Source organism: Lepisosteus platostomus, chromosome 4 (genome assembly GCF_059453375.1).
Source record: "Lepisosteus platostomus isolate fLepPlt1 chromosome 4, fLepPlt1.hap1, whole genome shotgun sequence".
In the NCBI taxonomy this organism is placed as follows: Eukaryota; Metazoa; Chordata; class Actinopteri; order Semionotiformes; family Lepisosteidae; genus Lepisosteus; species Lepisosteus platostomus.
Window position 1 is genome coordinate 47,039,936 of NC_142614.1, and position 19,041 is coordinate 47,058,976.

The following is a 19,041-nucleotide window of genomic DNA, read 5'->3' on the forward strand; positions in this document are numbered from 1 at the left end:
TGTGGTTTCAGATGCGTTTAAATTCCAGGAAAGGTGTTGTTTTGTTGTTTCCTCAACAAATAAATTTTGCCCAATTTTGCAGTTTTTGCTTAGCCATGTACCTGTCAATCAAAAATGGTCAAAAATCCAAAGTTTGCAAACACACTTTCTGCATGATAATGTCACTTATTTTTTCATTTCAGTCTATATAAAATGATGCTTTGCGGTAAGATTTAGTGGCAATTGTAATACGAACCTTTATATGGAACAATATATGCGTATTGTATACTTTATTTCTGATGCAGGTTAAAAAAGAAGAAATAGTGCAAATTTAAAACAGATTCACATTAGATACATTCTTTATACGCCAACGCTGCTACATTAAGTATTTCTGAGTGATCTGGAGTCATTTGGGTAACATTTTTAGCACAGTGTTTTGATTCCGGGATTTTGAAACTTTTTCTATAAGTACCCGAGCTAGGAATAGGGTTAGGGTTTAAACACTCCTGGAAATGTTTTGATGCATTTTCTGTGGTTTCAGATGCGTTTAAATTCCAGGAAAGGTGTTGTTTTGTTGTTTCCTCAACAAATACATTTTAACCAATTTTGCAGTTTTTGCTTAGCCATGTACCTGTCAATCAAAAATGGTCAAAATTCCAAAGTTTGCAAACACACTTTCTGCATGTTAATCTCACTTATTTTTGCATTTCAGTCTATATAAAATGATGCTTTGCGGTAAGATTTAGTGGCAATTGTAATACGAACCTTTACATGGAGCAATATATGCTTATTGTATACTTTATTTCTGATGCAGGTTACAAAAAGAAGAAATAGTGCAAATTTAAATCAGATTCACATTAGATACATTTATTATACTCCAAGACTGCTACATTAAGTATTTCTGAGTGATCTGGAGTCATTTGGGTAACATTTTTAGCACAGTGTTTTGATGCCGGGATTTTGAAACTTTTTCTATAAGTACCCGAGCTAGGGTTAGGGTTAGGATTTATACACTCATGGAAATGTTTTGATGCATTTTCTGTGGTTTCAGATGCGTTTAAATTCCAGGAAAGGTGTTGTTTTGTTGTTTCCTCAACAAATAAATTTTCCCAATTTTGCAGTTTTTGCTGAGCCATGTACCTGTCAATCAAAAATGGTCAAAAATCCAAAGTTTGCAAACACACTTTCTGCATGATAATGTCACTTATTTTTTCATTTCAGTCTATATAAATGATGCTTTGCGGTAAGATTTAGTGGCAATTGTAATACGAGCCTTTACATGGAACAATATATGCTTATTGTATACTTTATTTCTGATGCAGGTTACAAAAAGAAGAAATAGTGCAAATTTTAAACAGATTCACATCAGATACATTCTTTATACGCCAACACTGCTACATTAAGTATTTCTGAGTGATCTGGAGTCATTTGGGTAAACTTTTTAGCACAGTGTTTTGATGCCGGGATTTTGAAACTTTTTCTATAAGTACCCGAGCTACGGTTAGGGTTAGGATTTATACACTCCTGGAAATGTTTTGATGCATTTTCTTTGGTTTCAGATGCGTTTAAATTCCAGGAAAGGTGTTGTTTTGTTGTTTCCTCAACAAATAAATTTTGCCCAATTTTGCAGTTTTTGCTGAGCCATACCTGTCAATCAAAAATGGTCAAAAATCCAAAGTTTGCAAACACACTTTCTGCATGATAATGTCACTTATTTTTTCATTTCAGTCTATATAAAATGATGCTTTGCGGTAAGATTTAGTGGCAATTGTAATACGAACCTTTACATGGAACAATATATGCTTATTGTATACTTTATTTCTGATGCAGGTTACAAAAAGAAGAAATAGTGCAAATTTAAATCAGATTCACATTAGATACATTTATTATACTCCAAGACTGCTACATTAAGTATTTCTGAGTGATCTGGAGTCACTTGGGTAACATTTTTAGCACAGTGTTTTGATGCCGGGATTTTGAAACTTTTTCTATAAGTACCCGAGCTAGGGTTAGGGTTAGGGTTTATACAATCCTGGAAATGATTTGATGTATTTTCTGTGCTTTCAGATGCGTTTAAATTCCAGGAAAGGTGTTGTCTTGTTGTTTCCTCAACAAAGAAATTTTGCCCAATTTTGCAGTTTTTGCTTAACCATGTACCTGTCAATCAAAAATGGTCAAAAACCCAAAGTTTGCAAACACACTTTCTGCATGATAATCTCACTTATTTTTGCATTTCAGTCTATATAAAATGATGCTTTGCGGTAAGATTTAGTGGCAATTGTAATACGAACCTTTACATGGAACAATATATGCTTATTGTATACTTTATTTCTGATGCAGGTTAAAAAAGAAGAAATAGTGCAAATTTAAAACAGATTCACATTAGATACATTCTTTATACGCCAACGCTGCTACATTAAGTATTTCTGAGTGATCTGGAGTCATTTGGGTAACATTTTTAGCACAGTGTTTTGATGCCGGGATTTTGAAACTTTTTCTATAAGTACCCGAGCTAGGAATAGGGTTAGGGTTTAAACACTCCTGGAAACGTTTTGATGCATTTTCTGTGGTTTCAGATGCGTTTAAATTCCAGGAAAGGTGTTGTTTTGTTGTTTCCTCAACAAATAAATTTTGTCCAATTTTGCAGTTTTTGCTTAGCCATGTACCTGTCATTCAAAAATGGTCAAAAACACAAAGTTTGCAAACACACTTTCTGCATGATAATGTCACTTATTTTTTCATTTCAGTCTATATAAAATGATGCTTTGCGGTAAGATTTAGTGGCAATTGTAATACGAACCTTTACTTGGAACAATATATGCTTATTGTATACTTTATTTCTGATGCAGGTTACAAAAAGAAGAAATAGTGCAAATTTAAATCAGATTCACATTAGATACATTTATTATACTCCAAGACTGCTACATTAAGTATTTCTGAGTGATCTGGAGTCACTTGGGTAACATTTTTAGCACAGTGTTTTGATGCCGGGATTTTGAAACTTTTTCTATAAGTACCCGAGCTAGGGTTAGGGTTAGGAGTTATACACTCATGGAAATGTTTTGATGCATTTTCTGTGGTTTCAGATGCGTTTAAATTCCAGGAAAGGTGTTGTTTTGTTGTTTCCTCAACAAATAAATTTTGCCCAATTTTGCAGTTTTTGCTGAGCCATGTACCTGTCAATCAAAAATGGTCAAAAATCCAAAGTTTGCAAACACACTTTCTGCATGATAATGTCACTTATTTTTTCATTTCAGTCTATATAAAATGATGCTTTGCGGTAAGATTTAGTGGCAATTGTAATACGAGCCTTTACATGGAACAATATATGCTTATTGTATACTTTATTTCTGATGCAGGTTACAAAAAGAAGAAATAGTGCAAATTTAAAACAGATTCACATTAGATACATTCTTTATACGCCAACACTGCTACATTAAGTATTTCTGAGTGATCTGGAGTCATTTGGGTAAAATTTTAGCACAGTGTTTTGATGCTGGGATTTTGAAACTTTTTCTATAAGTACCCGAGCTAGGGTTAGGGTTAGGGTTTAAACACTCCTGGAAATGTTTTGATGCATTTTCTGTGGTTTCAGATGCGTTTAAATTCCAGGAAAGGTGTAGTTTTGTTGTTTCCTCAACAAATACATTTTGCCCAATTTTGCAGTTTTTGCTTAGCCATGTACCTGTCAATCAAAAATGGTCAAAAATCCAAAGTTTGCAAATACACTTTCTGCATGATAATCTCACTTATTTTTACATTTCAGTCTATCTAAATGATGCTTTGCGGTAAGATTTAGTGGCAATTGTAATACGAACCTTTACATGGAATAATATATGCTTATTGTATACTTTATTTCTGATGCAGGTTACAAAAAGAAGAAATAGTGCAAATTTAAAACAAATTCACATTAGATACATTTATTATACTCCAAGACTGCTACATTAAGTATTTCTGAGTGATCTGGAGTCATTTGGGTAACATTTTTAGCACAGTGTTTTGATGCTGGGATTTTGAAACTTTTTCTTTAAGTACCCGAGCTAGGGTTAGGGTTAGGGTTTAAACACTCCTGGAAATGTTTTGATGCATTTTCTGTGGTTTCAGATGCATTTAAATTCCAGAAAAGGTGTTGTTTTGTTGTTTCCTCAACAAATACATTTTGCCCAATTTTGCAGTTTTTGCTTAGCCATGTACCTGTCAATCAAAAATGGTCAAAAATCCAAAGTTTGCAAATACACTTTCTGCATGATAATCTCACTTATTTCTGCATTTCAGTCTATATAAAATGATGTTTTGCGGTAAGATTTAGTGGCAATTGTACTATGAACCTTTACATGGAACAATATATGCTTATTGTACACTTTATTTCTGATGCAGGTTACAAAAAGAAGAAATAGTGCAAATTTAAATCAGATTCACATTAGATACATTCTTTATACGCCAACGCTGCTACATTAAGTATTTCTGAGTGATCTGGAGTCATTTGGGTAACATTTTTAGCACAGTGTTTTGATGCCGGGATTTTGAAACTTTTTCTATAAGTACCCGAGCTAGGAATAGGGTTAGGGTTTATTCAATCCTGGAAATGTTTTGATGCATTTTCTGTGCTTTCAGATGCGTTTAAATTCCAGGAAAGGTGTTGTTTTGTTGTTTCCTCAACAAATACATTTTGCCCAATTTTGCAGTTTTTGCTTAGCCATGTACCCTGTCAATCAAAAATGGTCAAAAATCCAAAGTTTGCAAACACACTTTCTGCATGATAATCTCACTTATTTTTACATTTCAGTCTATATAAAATGATGTTTTGCGGTAAGATTTAGATTCAATTGTAATACGAACCTTTACATGGAACAATATATGCTTATTGTATACTTTATTTCTGATGCAGGTTACAAAAAGAAGAAATAGTGCAAATTTAAATCAGATTCACAACAGATACATTTATTATACTCCAAGACTGCTACATTAAGTATTTCTGAGTGATCTGGAGTCACTTGGGTAACATTTTTAGCACTGTGTTTTGATGCCGGGATTTAGAAACTTTTTCTATAAGTACCCGAGCTAGGGTTAGGGTTAGGGTTTATTCAATCCTGGAAATGTTTTGATGCATTTTCTGTGCTTTCAGATGCGTTTAAATTCCAGGAAAGGTGTTCTCTTGTTGTTTCCTCAACAAATAAATTTTGCCCAATTTTGCAGTTTTTGCTTAGCCATGTACCTGTCAATAAAAAATGGTCAAAAATCCAAAGTTTGCAAATACACTTTCTGCATGATAATCTCACTTATTTTTGCATTTCAGTCTATATAAAATGATGCTTTGCGGTAAGATTTAGTGGCAATTGTAATACGAACCTTTACATGGAACAATATATGCTTATTGTATACTTTATTTCTGATGCAGGTTACAAAAAGAAGAAATAGTGCAAATTTAAAACAGATTCACATTAGATACATTCTTTATACGCCAACACTGCTACATTAAGTATTTCTGAGTGATCTGGAGTCATTTGGGTAACATTTTAGCACAGTGTTTTGATGCCGGGATTTTGAAACTTTTTCTATAAGTACCCGAGCTAGGGTTAGGGTTAAGGTTTAAACACTCCTGGAAATGTTTTGATGCATTTTCTGTGCTTTCAGATGCGTTTAAATTCCAGGAAAGGTGTAGTTTTGTTGTTTCCTCAACAAATAAATTTTGCCCAATTTTGCAGTTTTTGCTGAGCCATGTACCTGTCAATCAAAAATGGTCAAAAATCCAAAGTTTGCAAACACACTTTCTGCATGATAATGTCACTTATTTTTTCATTTCAGTCTATATAAAATGATGCTTTGCGGTAAGATTTAGTGGCAATTGTAATACGAACCTTTACATGGAACAATATATGCTTATTGTATACTTTATTTCTGATGCAGGTTACAAAAAGAAGAAATAGTGCAAATTTAAAACAGATTCACATTAGATACATTTATTATACTCCAAGACTGCTACATTAAGTATATCTGAGTGATCTGGAGTCATTTGGGTAACATTTTTAGCACAGTGTTTTGATGCCGGGATTTTGAAACTTTTTCTATAAGTACCCGAGCTAGGAATAGGGTTAGGGTTTAAACACTCCTGGAAATGTTTTGATGCATTTTCTGTGGTTTCAGATGCGTTTAAATTCCAGGAAAGGTGTTGTTTTGTTGTTTCCTCAACAAATAAACTTTGTCCAATTTTGCAGTTTTTGCTTAGCCATGTGCCCGTCATTCAAAAATGGTCAAAAACACAAAGTTTGCAAACACAATTTCTGCATGATAATCTCACTTATTTTCGCATTTCAGTCTATATAAAATGATGCTTTGCGGTAAGATTTAGTGGCAATTGTAATACGAACCTTTACATGGAACAATATATGCTTATTGTATACTTTATTTCTAATGCAGGTTACAAAAAGAAGAAATAGTGCAAATTTAAATCAGATTCACATTAGATACATTTATTATACTCCAAGACTGCTACATTAAGTATTTCTGAGTGATCTGGAGTCACTTGGGTAACATTTTTAGCACAGTGTTTTGATGCTGGGATTTAGAAACTTTTTCTATAAGTACCCGAGCTAGGGTTAGGGTTAGGGTTTAAACACTCCTGGAAATGTTTTGATGCATTTTATGTGGTTTCAGATACATTTAAATTCCAGGAAAGGTGTTGTTTTGTTGTTTCCTCAACAAATACATTTTGCCCAATTTTGCAGTTTTTGCTTAGCCATGTACCTGTCAATCAAAAATGGTCAAAAATCCAAAGTTTGCAAACACACTTTCTGCATGATAATGTCACTTATTTTTTCATTTCAGTCTATATAAAATGATGCTTTGCGGTAAGATTTAGTGGCAATTGTAATACGAACCTTTACATGGAACAATATATGCTTATTGTATACTTTATTTCTGATGCAGGTTAAAAAAGAAGAAATAGTGCAAATTTAAAACAGATTCACATTATATACATTCTTTATACGCCAACGCTGCTACATTAAGTATTTCTGAGTGATCTGGAGTCATTTGGGTAACATTTTAGTAGAGTGTTTTGATGCCGGGATTTTGAAACTTTTTCTATAAGTACACGAGCTTGGGTTAGGGTTAGGGTTTAAACACTCCTGGAAATGTTTTGATGCATTTTCTGTGCTTTCAGATGCGTTTAAATTCCAGGAAAGGTGTTGTTTTGTTGTTTCCTCAACAAATACATTTTGCCCAATTTTGCAGTTTTTGCTTAGCCATGTACCTGTCAATCAAAAATGGTCAAAAATCCAAAGTTTGCAAGCACACTTTCTGCATGATAATCTCACTTATTTTTACATTTCAGTCTATATAAAATGATGTTTTGCAGTAAGATTTAATGGCAATTGTAATACGAACCTTTACATGGAACATTATTTGCTTATTGTATACTTTATTTCTGATGCAGGTTACAAAAAGAAGAAATAGTGCAAATTTAAAACAGATTCACATTAGATACATTCTTTATACGCCAACGCTGCTACATTAAGTATTTCTGAGTGATCTGGAGTCATTTGGGTAACATTTTAGCACAGTGTTTTGATGCCGGGATTTTGAAACTTTTTCTATAAGTACACAAGCTTGGGTTAGGGTTAGGGTTTAAACACTCCTGGAAATGTTTTGATGCATTTTCTGTGCTTTCAGATGCGTTTAAATTCCAGGAAAGGTGTTGTTTTGTTGTTTCCTCAACAAATACATTTTGCCCAATTTTGCAGTTTTTGCTTAGCCATGTACCTGTCAATCAAAAATGGTCAAAAATCCAAAATTGCAAGCACACTTTCTGCATGATAATCTCACTTATTTTTACATTTCAATCTATATAAAATGATGTTTTGCGGTAAGATTTAGATTCAATTGTAATACGAACCTTTACATGGAACAATATATGCTTATTGTATACTTTATTTCTGATGCAGGTTACAAAAAGAAGAAATAGTGCAAATTTAAATCAGATTCACAACAGATACATTTATTATACTCCAAGACTGCTACATTAAGTATTTCTGAGTGATCTGGAGTCACTTGGGTAACATTTTTAGCACTGTGTTTTGATGCCGGGATTTAGAAACTTTTTCTTTAAGTACCCGAGCTAGGGTTAGGGTTAGGGTTTATTCAATCCTGGAAATGTTTTGATGCATTTTCTGTACTTTCAGATGCGTTTAAATTCCAGGAAAGGTGTTCTCTTGTTGTTTCCTCAACAAATAAATTTTGCCCAATTTTGCAGTTTTTGCTTAGCCATGTACCTGTCAATCAAAAATGGTCAAAAATCCAAAGTTTGCAAATACACTTTCTGCATGATAATCTCACTTATTTTTGCATTTCAGTCTATATAAAATGATGCTTTGCGGTAAGATTTAGTGGCAATTGTAATACGAACCTTTACATGGAACAATATATGCTTATTGTATACTTTATTTCTGATGCAGGTTACAAAAAGAAGAAATAGTGCAAATTTAAATCAGATTCACATTAGATACATTTATTATACTCCAAGACTGCTACATTAAGTATTTCTGAGTGATCTGGAGTCACTTGGGTAACATTTTTAGCACTGTGTTTTGATGCCGGGATTTAGAAACTTTTTCTATAAGTACCTGAGCTAGGGTTAGGGTTAGGGTTTATTCAATCCTGGAAATGTTTTGATGCATTTTCTGTGCTTTCAGATGCGTTTAAATTCCAGGAAAGGTGTTCTCTTGTTGTTTCCTCAACAAATAAATTTTGCCCAATTTTGCAGTTTTTGCTTAGCCATGTACCTGTCAATAAAAAATGGTCAAAAATCCAAAGTTTGCAAATACACTTTCTGCATGATAATCTCACTTATTTTTGCATTTCAGTCTATATAAAATGATGCTTTGCGGTAAGATTTAGTGGCAATTGTAATACGAACCTTTACATGGAACAATATATGCTTATTGTATACTTTATTTCTGATGCAGGTTACAAAAAGAAGAAATAGTGCAAATTTAAAACAGATTCACATTAGATACATTCTTTATACGCCAACACTGCTACATTAAGTATTTCTGAGTGATCTGGAGTCATTTGGGTAACATTTTAGCACAGTGTTTTGATGCTGGGATTTAGAAACTTTTTCTATAAGTACCCGAGCTAGGGTTAGGGTTAGGGTTTAAACACTCCTGGAAATGTTTTGATGCATTTTATGTGGTTTCAGATACATTTAAATTCCAGGAAAGGTGTTGTTTTGTTGTTTCCTCAACAAATACATTTTGCCCAATTTTGCAGTTTTTGCTTAGCCATGTACCTGTCAATCAAAAATGGTCAAAAACCCAAAGTTTGCAAACACACTTTCTGCATGATAATCTCACTTATTTTTGCATTTCAGTCTATATAAAATGATGCTTTGCGGTAAGATTTAGTGGCAATTGTAATACGAACCTTTACATGGAACAATATATGCTTATTGTGTACTTTATTTCTGATGCAGGTTACAAAAAGAAGAAATAGTGCAAATTTAAAACAGATTCACATTAGATACATTCTTTATACGCCAACACTGCTACATTAAGTATTTCTGAGTTATCTGGAGTCATTTGGGTAACATTTTTAGCACAGTGTTTTGATGCCGGGATTTTGAAACTTTTTCTATAAGTACCCGAGCTAGGGTTAGGGTTTATACAATCCTGGAAATGTTTTGATGTATTTTCTGTGGTTTCAGATGCGTTTAAATTCCAGGAAAGGTGTTGTTTTGTTGTTTCCTCAACAAATACATTTTGCCCAATTTTGCAGTTTTTGCTTAGCCATGTACCTGTCAATCAAAAATGGTCAAAAATCTAAAGTTTGCAAACACACTTTCTACATGATAATCTCACTTATTTTTGCATTTCAGTCTATATAAAATGATGCTTTGCGGTAAGATTTAGTGGCAATTGTCATACGAACCTTTACATGGAACATAATTTGCTTATTGTATACTTTATTTCTGATGCAGGTTACAAAAATAAGAAATAGTGCAAATTTAAAACAGATTCACATTACTGTAGATACATTTATTATACTCCAAGACTGCTACATTAAGTATTTCTGAGTGATCTGGAGTCATTTGGGTAACATTTTTAGCACAGTGTTTTGATGCCGGGATTTTGAAACTTTTTCTATAAGTACCCGAGCTAGGGTTAGGGTTTAAACACTCCTGGAAATGTTTTGATGCATTTTCTGTGCTTTCAGATGCGTTTAAATTCCAGGAAAGGTGTTGTTCTGTTGTTTCTTCAACAAATACATTTTGCCCGATTTTGCAGTTTTTGCTTAGCCATGTACCTGTCAATCAAAAATGGTCAAAAATCCAAAGTTTGCGAATACACTTTCTGCATGATAATCTCACTTATTTTTGCAATTCCGTCTATATAAAATGATGCTTTGCGGTAAGATTTAGTGGCAATTGTAATACGAACCTTTACATGGAACAATATATGCTTATTGTATACTTTATTTCTGATGCAGGTTACAAAAAGAAGAAATAGTGCAAATTTAAAACAGATTCACATTAGATACATTCTTTATACCCCAACACTGCTACATTAAGAATTTCTGAGTGATCTGGAGTCATTTGGGTCACATTTTTAGCACAGTGTTTTGATGCCGGGATTTTAAAACTTTTTCTATAAGTACCCGAGCTAGGGTTAGGGTTTAAACACTCCTGGAAATGTTTTGATGCATTTTCTGTGCTTTCAGATGCGTTTAAATTCCAGGAAAGGTGTTGTTCTGTTGTTTCCTCAACAAATACATTTTGCCCAATTTTGCAGTTTTTGCTTAGCCATGTACCTGTCAATCAAAAATGGTCAAAAATCCAAAGTTTGCGAATACACTTTCTGCATGATAATCTCACTTATTTTGCAATTCAGTCTACATAAAATGATGTTTTGCGGTAAGATTTAGTTTCAATTGTAATACAAACCTTTAAATGGAACAATATATGCTTATTGTATACTTTATTTCTGATGCAGGTTACAAAATGAAGAAATAGTGCAAATTTAAAACAGATTCACATTAGATACATTTGTTATACTCCAAGACTGCTACATTAAGTATTTCTGAGTGATCTGGAGTCATTTGGGTAACATTTTTAGCACAGTGTTTTGATGCTGGGATTTAGAAACTTTTTCTATAAGTACCCGAGCTAGGGTTAGGGTTAGGGTTTAAACACTCCTGGTAATGTTTTGATGCATTTTCTGTGGTTTCAGATGCATTTAAATTCCAGGAAAGGTGTTGTTTTGTTGTTTCCTCAACAAATAAATTTTGCCCAATTTTGCAGTTTTTGCTTAGCCATGTACCTGTCAATCAAAAATGGTCAAAAACCCAAAGTTTGCAAACACACTTTCTGCATGATAATCTCACTTATTTTTGCATTTCAGTCTATATAAAATGATGCTTTGCGGTAAGATTTAGTGGCAATTGTAATACGAACCTTTACATGGAACAATATATGCTTATTGTGTACTTTATTTCTGATGCAGGTTACAAAAAGAAGAAATAGTGCAAATTTAAAACAGATTCACATTAGATACATTTGTTATACTCCAAGACTGCTACATTAAGTATTTCTGAGTGATCTGGAGTCATTTGGGTAACATTTTTAGCACAGTGTTTTGATGCTGGGATTTAGAAACTTTTTCTATAAGTACCCGAGCTAGGGTTAGGGTTAGGGTTTAAACACTCCTGGTAATGTTTTGATGCATTTTCTGTGGTTTCAGATGCATTTAAATTCCAGGAAAGGTGTTGTTTTGTTGTTTCCTCAACAAATAAATTTTGCCCAATTTTGCAGTTTTTGCTTAGCCATGTACCTGTCAATCAAAAATGGTCAAAAACCCAAAGTTTGCAAACACACTTTCTGCATGATAATCTCACTTATTTTTGCATTTCAGTCTATATAAAATGATGCTTTGCGGTAAGATTTAGTGGCAATTGTAATACGAACCTTTACATGGAACAATATATGCTTATTGTGTACTTTATTTCTGATGCAGGTTACAAAAAGAAGAAATAGTGCAAATTTAAAACAGATTCACATTAGATACATTCTTTATACGCCAACACTGCTACATTAAGTATTTCTGAGTTATCTGGAGTCATTTGGGTAACATTTTTAGCACAGTGTTTTGATGCCGGGATTTTGAAACTTTTTCTATAAGTACCCGAGCTAGGGTTAGGGTTTATACAATCCTGGAAATGTTTTGATGTATTTTCTGTGGTTTCAGATGCGTTTAAATTCCAGGAAAGGTGTTGTTTTGTTGTTTCCTCAACAAATACATTTTGCCCAATTTTGCAGTTTTTGCTTAGCCATGTACCTGTCAATCAAAAATGGTCAAAAATCTAAAGTTTGCAAACACACTTTCTACATGATAATCTCACTTATTTTTGCATTTCAGTCTATATAAAATGATGCTTTGCGGTAAGATTTAGTGGCAATTGTCATACGAACCTTTACATGGAACATAATTTGCTTATTGTATACTTTATTTCTGATGCAGGTTACAAAAATAAGAAATAGTGCAAATTTAAAACAGATTCACATTACTGTAGATACATTTATTATACTCCAAGACTGCTACATTAAGTATTTCTGAGTGATCTGGAGTCATTTGGGTAACATTTTTAGCACAGTGTTTTGATGCCGGGATTTTGAAACTTTTTCTATAAGTACCCGAGCTAGGGTTAGGGTTTAAACACTCCTGGAAATGTTTTGATGCATTTTCTGTGCTTTCAGATGCGTTTAAATTCCAGGAAAGGTGTTGTTCTGTTGTTTCTTCAACAAATACATTTTGCCCAATTTTGCAGTTTTTGCTTAGCCATGTACCTGTCAATCAAAAATGGTCAAAAATCCAAAGTTTGCGAATACACTTTCTGCATGATAATCTCACTTATTTTTGCAATTCAGACTATATAAAATGATGCTTTGCGGTAAGATTTAGTGGCAATTGTAATACGAACCTTTACATGGAACAATATATGCTTATTGTATACTTTATTTCTGATGCAGGTTACAAAAAGAAGAAATAGTGCAAATTTAAAACAGATTCACATTAGATACATTCTTTATACCCCAACACTGCTACATTAAGAATTTCTGAGTGATCTGGAGTCATTTGGGTCACATTTTTAGCACAGTGTTTTGATGCCGGGATTTTAAAACGTTTTCTATAAGTACCCGAGCTAGGGTTAGGGTTAGGGTTTAAACACTCCTGGAAATGTTTTGATGCATTTTCTCTGCATTCAGATGCGTTTAAATTGCAGGAAAGGTGTTGTTTTGTTGTTTCCTCAACAAATACATTTTGCCCAATTTTGCAGTTTTTGCTTAGCCATGTACCTGTCAATCAAAAATGGTCAAAAATCCAAAGTTTGCAAACACACTTTCTGCATGATAATCTCACTTATTTTTGCATTTCAGTCTATATAAAATGATGCTTTGCAGTAAGATTTATTGGCAATTGTCATACGAACCTTTACATGGAACATAATTTGCTTATTGTATACTTTATTTCTGATGCAGGTTACAAAAAGAAGAAATAGTGCAAATTTAAAACAGATTCACATTAGATACATTCTTTATACGCCAACACTGATACATTAAGTATTTCTGAGTGATCTGGAGTCATTTGGGTAACATTTTTAGCACAGTGTTTTGATGCCGGGATTTTGAAACTTTTTTTATAAGTACCCGAGCTAGGGTTAGGGTTAGGGTTTAAACACTCCTGGAAATGTTTTGATGCATTTTCTGTGGTTTCAGATGCATTTAAATTCCAGGAAAGGTGTTGTTTTGTTGTTTGCTCAACAAATAAATTTTGCCCAATTTTGCAGTTTTTGCTTAGCCATGTACCTGTCAATCAAAAATGGTCAAAAATCCAAAGTTTGCATGCACACTTTCTGCATGATAATCTCACTTATTTTTGCATTTCAGTCTATATAAAATGATGCTTTGCGGTAAGATTTAGTGGCAATTGTCATACGAACCTTTACATGGAACATAATTTGCTTATTGTATACTTTATTTCTGATGCAGGTTACAAAAAGAAGAAATAGTGCAAATTTAAAACAGATTCACATTAGATACATTTATTATACTCCAAGACTGCTACATTAAGTATTTCTGAGTGATCTGGAGTCATTTGGGTAACATTTTTAGCACAGTGTTTTGATGCCGGGATTTTGAAACTTTTTCTATAAGTACCCGAGCTAGGGTTAGGGTTTAAACACTCCTGGAAATTTTTTGATGCATTTTCTGTGCTTTCAGATGCGTTTAAATTCCAGGAAAGGTGTTGTTCTGTTGTTTCCTCAACAAATACATTTTGCACAATTTTGCAGTTTTTGCTTAGCCATGTACCTGTCAATCAAAAATGGTCAAAAATCCAAAGTTTGCGAATACACTTTCTGCATGATAATCTCACTTATTTTTGCAATTCAGTCTATATAAAATGATGCTTTGCGGTAAGATTTAGTGGCAATTGTAATACGAACCTTTACATGGAACAATATATGCTTATTGTATACTTTATTTCTGATGCAGGTTACAAAAAGAAGAAATAGTGCAAATTTAAAACAGATTCACATTAGATACATTCTTTATACCCCAACACTGCTACATTAAGAATTTCTGAGTGATCTGGAGTCATTTGGGTCACATTTTTAGCACAGTGTTTTGATGCCGGGATTTTAAAACGTTTTCTATAAGTACCCGAGCTAGGGTTAGGGTTTAAACACTCCTGGAAATGTTTTGATGCATTTTCTGTGCATTCAGATGCGTTTAAATTCCAGGAAAGGTGTTGTTTTGTTGTTTGCTCAACAAATAAATTTTGCCCAATTTTGCAGTTTTTGCTTAACCATGTACCTGTCATTCAAAAATGGTCAAAAATCCAAAGTTTGCAAATACACTTTCTGCATGATAATCTCACTTAATTTTGCATTTCAGTCTACAAAAAATGATGTTTTGCGATAAGATTTAGTTTCAATTGTAATACAAACCTTTAAATGGAACAATATATGCTTATTGTTTACTTTATTTCTGATGCAGGTTATAAAATGAAGAAATAGTGCAAATTTAAAACAGATTCACATTAGATACATTTGTTATACTCCAAGACTGCTACATTAAGTATTTCTGAGTGATCTGGAGTCATTTGGGTAACATTTTTAGCACAGTGTTTTGATGCCGGGATTTTGAAACTTTTTCTATAAGTACCCGAGCTAGGGTTAGGGTTTAAACACTCCTGGAAATGTTTTGATGCATTTTCTGTGCTTTCAGATGCGTTTAAATTCCAGGAAAGGTGTTGTTCTGTTGTTTCCTCAACAAATACATTTTGCACAATTTTGCAGTTTTTGCTTAGCCATGTACCTGTCAATCAAAAATGGTCAAAAATCCAAAGTTTGCGAATACACTTTCTGCATGATAATCTCACTTATTTTTGCAATTCAGTCTATATAAAATGATGCTTTGCGGTAAGATTTAGTGGCAATTGTAATACGAACCTTTACATGGAACAATATATGCTTATTGTATACTTTATTTCTGATGCAGGTTATAAAATGAAGAAATAGTGCAAATTTAAAACAGATTCACATTAGATACATTTGTTATACTCCAAGACTGCTACATTAAGTATTTCTGAGTGATCTGGAGTCATTTGGGTAACATTTTTAGCACAGTGTTTTGATGCTGGGATTTAGAAACTTTTTCTATAAGTACCCGAGCTAGGGTTAGGGTTAGGGTTTAAACACTCCTGGAAATATTTTGATGCATTTTCTGTGGTTTCAGATGCATTTAAATTCCAGGAAAGGTGTTGTTTTGTTGTTTCCTCAACAAATAAATTTTGCCCAATTTTGCAGTTTTTGCTTAGCCATGTACCTGTCAATCAAAAATGGTAAAAAATCCAAAGTTTGCATGCACACTTTCTGCATGATAATGTCACTTATTTTTTCATTTCAGTCTATATAAAATGATGCTTTGCGGTAAGATTTAGTGGCAATTGTAATACGAACCTTAACATGGAACAATATATGCTTATTGTATACTTTATTTCTGATGCAGGTTACAAAAAGAAGAAATAGTGCAAATTTAAATCAGATTCACTTTAGATACATTTATTATACTCCACGACTGCTACATTAAGTATTTCTGAGTGATCTGGAGTCATTTGGGTCACATTTTTAGCACAGTGTTTTGATGACGGGATTTTAAAACGTTTTCTATAAGTACCCGAGCTAGGGTTAGGGTTAGGGCTTAAACACTCATGGAAATGTTTTGATGCATTTTCTGTGCTTTAAGATGCGTTTAAATTCCAGGACAGGTGTTGTTTTGTTGTTTCCTCAACAAATAAATTTTGCCCAATTTTGCAGTTTTTGCTTAGCCATGTACCTGTCAATCAAAAATGGTCAAAAATCCAAAGTTTGCGAATACACTTTCTGCATGATAATCTCACTTATTTTTGCCTTTCAGTCTATATAAAATGATGTTTTGCGGTAAGATTTAGTGGCAATTGTAATACGAACCTTTACATGGAACAATATATGCTTATTGTGTACTTTATTTCTGATGCAGGTTACAAAAAGAAGAAATAGTGCAAATTTAAAACAGATTCACATTAGATACATTCTTTATACGCCAACACTGCTACATTAAGTATTTCTGAGTTATCTGGAGTCATTTGGGTAACATTTTTAGCACAGTGTTTTGAAGCCGGGATTTTGAAACTTTTTCTATAAGTACCCGAGCTAGGGTTAGGGTTAGGGTTTAAACACTCCTGGAAATGTTTTGATGCATTTTCTGTGGTTTCAGATGCATTTAAATTCCAGGAAAGGTGTTGTTTTGTTGTTTCCTCAACAAATACATTTTGCCCAATTTTGCAGTTTTTGCTTAGCCACGTACCTGTCAATCAAAAATTGTCAAAATTCCAAAGTTTGCAAACACACTTTCTGCATGTTAATTTCACTTATTTTTGCATTTCAGTCTATATAAAATGATGCTTTGCGGTAAGATTTAGTGGCAATTGTAGTACGAACCTTTACATGGAACAATATATGCTTATTGTATACTTTATTTCTGATGCAGGTTACAAAAAGAAGAAATAGTGCAAATTTAAATCAGATTCACATTAGATACATTTATTATACTCCAAGACTGCTACATTAAGTATTTCTGAGTGATCTGGAGTCATTTGGGTAACATTTTTAGCACAGTGTTTTGAAGCCGGGATTTTGAAACTTTTTCTATAAGTACCCGAGCTAGGGTTAGGGTTAGGGTTTAAACACTCCTGGAAATGTTTTGATGCATTTTCTGTGGTTTCAGATGCATTTAAATTCCAGGAAAGGTGTTGTTTTGTTGTTTGCTCAACAAATAAATTTTGCCCAATTTTGCAGTTTTTGCTTAGCCATGTACCTGTCAATCAAAAATGGTCAAAAATCCAAAGTTTGCATGCACACTTTCTGCATGATAATCTCACTTATTTTTGCATTTCAGTCTATATAAAATGATGCTTTGCGGTAAGATTTAGTGGCAATTGTCATACGAACCTTTACATGGAACATAATTTGCTTATTGTATACTTTATTTCTGATGCAGGTTACAAAAAGAAGAAATAGTGCAAATTTAAAACAGATTCACATTAGATACATTTATTATACTCCAAGACTGCTACATTAAGTATTTCTGAGTGATCTGGAGTCATTTGGGTAACATTTTTAGCACAGTGTTTTGATGCCGGGATTTTGAAACTTTTTCTATAAGTACCCGAGCTAGGGTTAGGGTTTAAACACTCCTGGAAATTTTTTGATGCATTTTCTGTGCTTTCAGATGCGTTTAAATTCCAGGAAAGGTGTTGTTCTGTTGTTTCCTCAACAAATACATTTTGCACAATTTTGCAGTTTTTGCTTAGCCATGTACCTGTCAATCAAAAATGGTCAAAAATCCAAAGTTTGCGAATACACTTTCTGCATGATAATCTCACTTATTTTTGCAATTCAGTCTATATAAAATGATGCTTTGCGGTAAGATTTAGTGGCAATTGTAATACGAACCTTTACATGGAACAATATATGCTTATTGTATACTTTATTTCTGATGCAGGTTACAAAAAGAAGAAATAGTGCAAATTTAAAACAGATTCACATTAGATACATTCTTTATACCCCAACACTGCTACATTAAGAATTTCTGAGTGATCTGGAGTCATTTGGGTCACATTTTTAGCACAGTGTTTTGATGCCGGGATTTTAAAACGTTTTCTATAAGTACACGAGCTAGGGTTAGGGTTTAAACACTCCTGGAAATGTTTTGATGCATTTTCTGTGCATTCAGATGCGTTTAAATTCCAGGAAAGGTGTTGTTTTGTTGTTTGCTCAACAAATAAATTTTGCCCAATTTTGCAGTTTTTGCTTAGCCATGTACCTGTCAATCAAAAATGGTCAAAAATCCAAAGTTTGCAAATACACTTTCTGCATGATAATCTCACTTAATTTTGCATTTCAGTCTACAAAAAATGATGTTTTGCGATAAGATTTAGTTTCAATTGTAATACAAACCTTTAAATGGAACAATATATGCTTATTGTTTACTTTATTTCTGATGCAGGTTATAAAATGAAGAAATAGTGCAAATTTAAAACAGATTCACATTAGATACATTTGTTATACTCCAAGACTGCTACATTAAGTATTTCTGAGTGATCTGGAGTCATTTGGGTAACATTTTTAGCACAGTGTTTTGATGCCGGGATTTTGAAACTTTTTCTATAAGTACCCGAGCTAGGGTTAGGGTTTAAACACTCCTGGAAATGTTTTGATGCATTTTCTGTGCTTTCAGATGCGTTTAAATTCCAGGAAAGGTGTTGTTCTGTTGTTTCCTCAACAAATACATTTTGCACAATTTTGCAGTTTTTGCTTAGCCATGTACCTGTCAATCAAAAATGGTCAAAAATCCAAAGTTTGCGAATACACTTTCTGCATGATAATCTCACTTATTTTTGCAATTCAGTCTATATAAAATGATGCTTTGCGGTAAGATTTAGTGGCAATTGTAATACGAACCTTTAC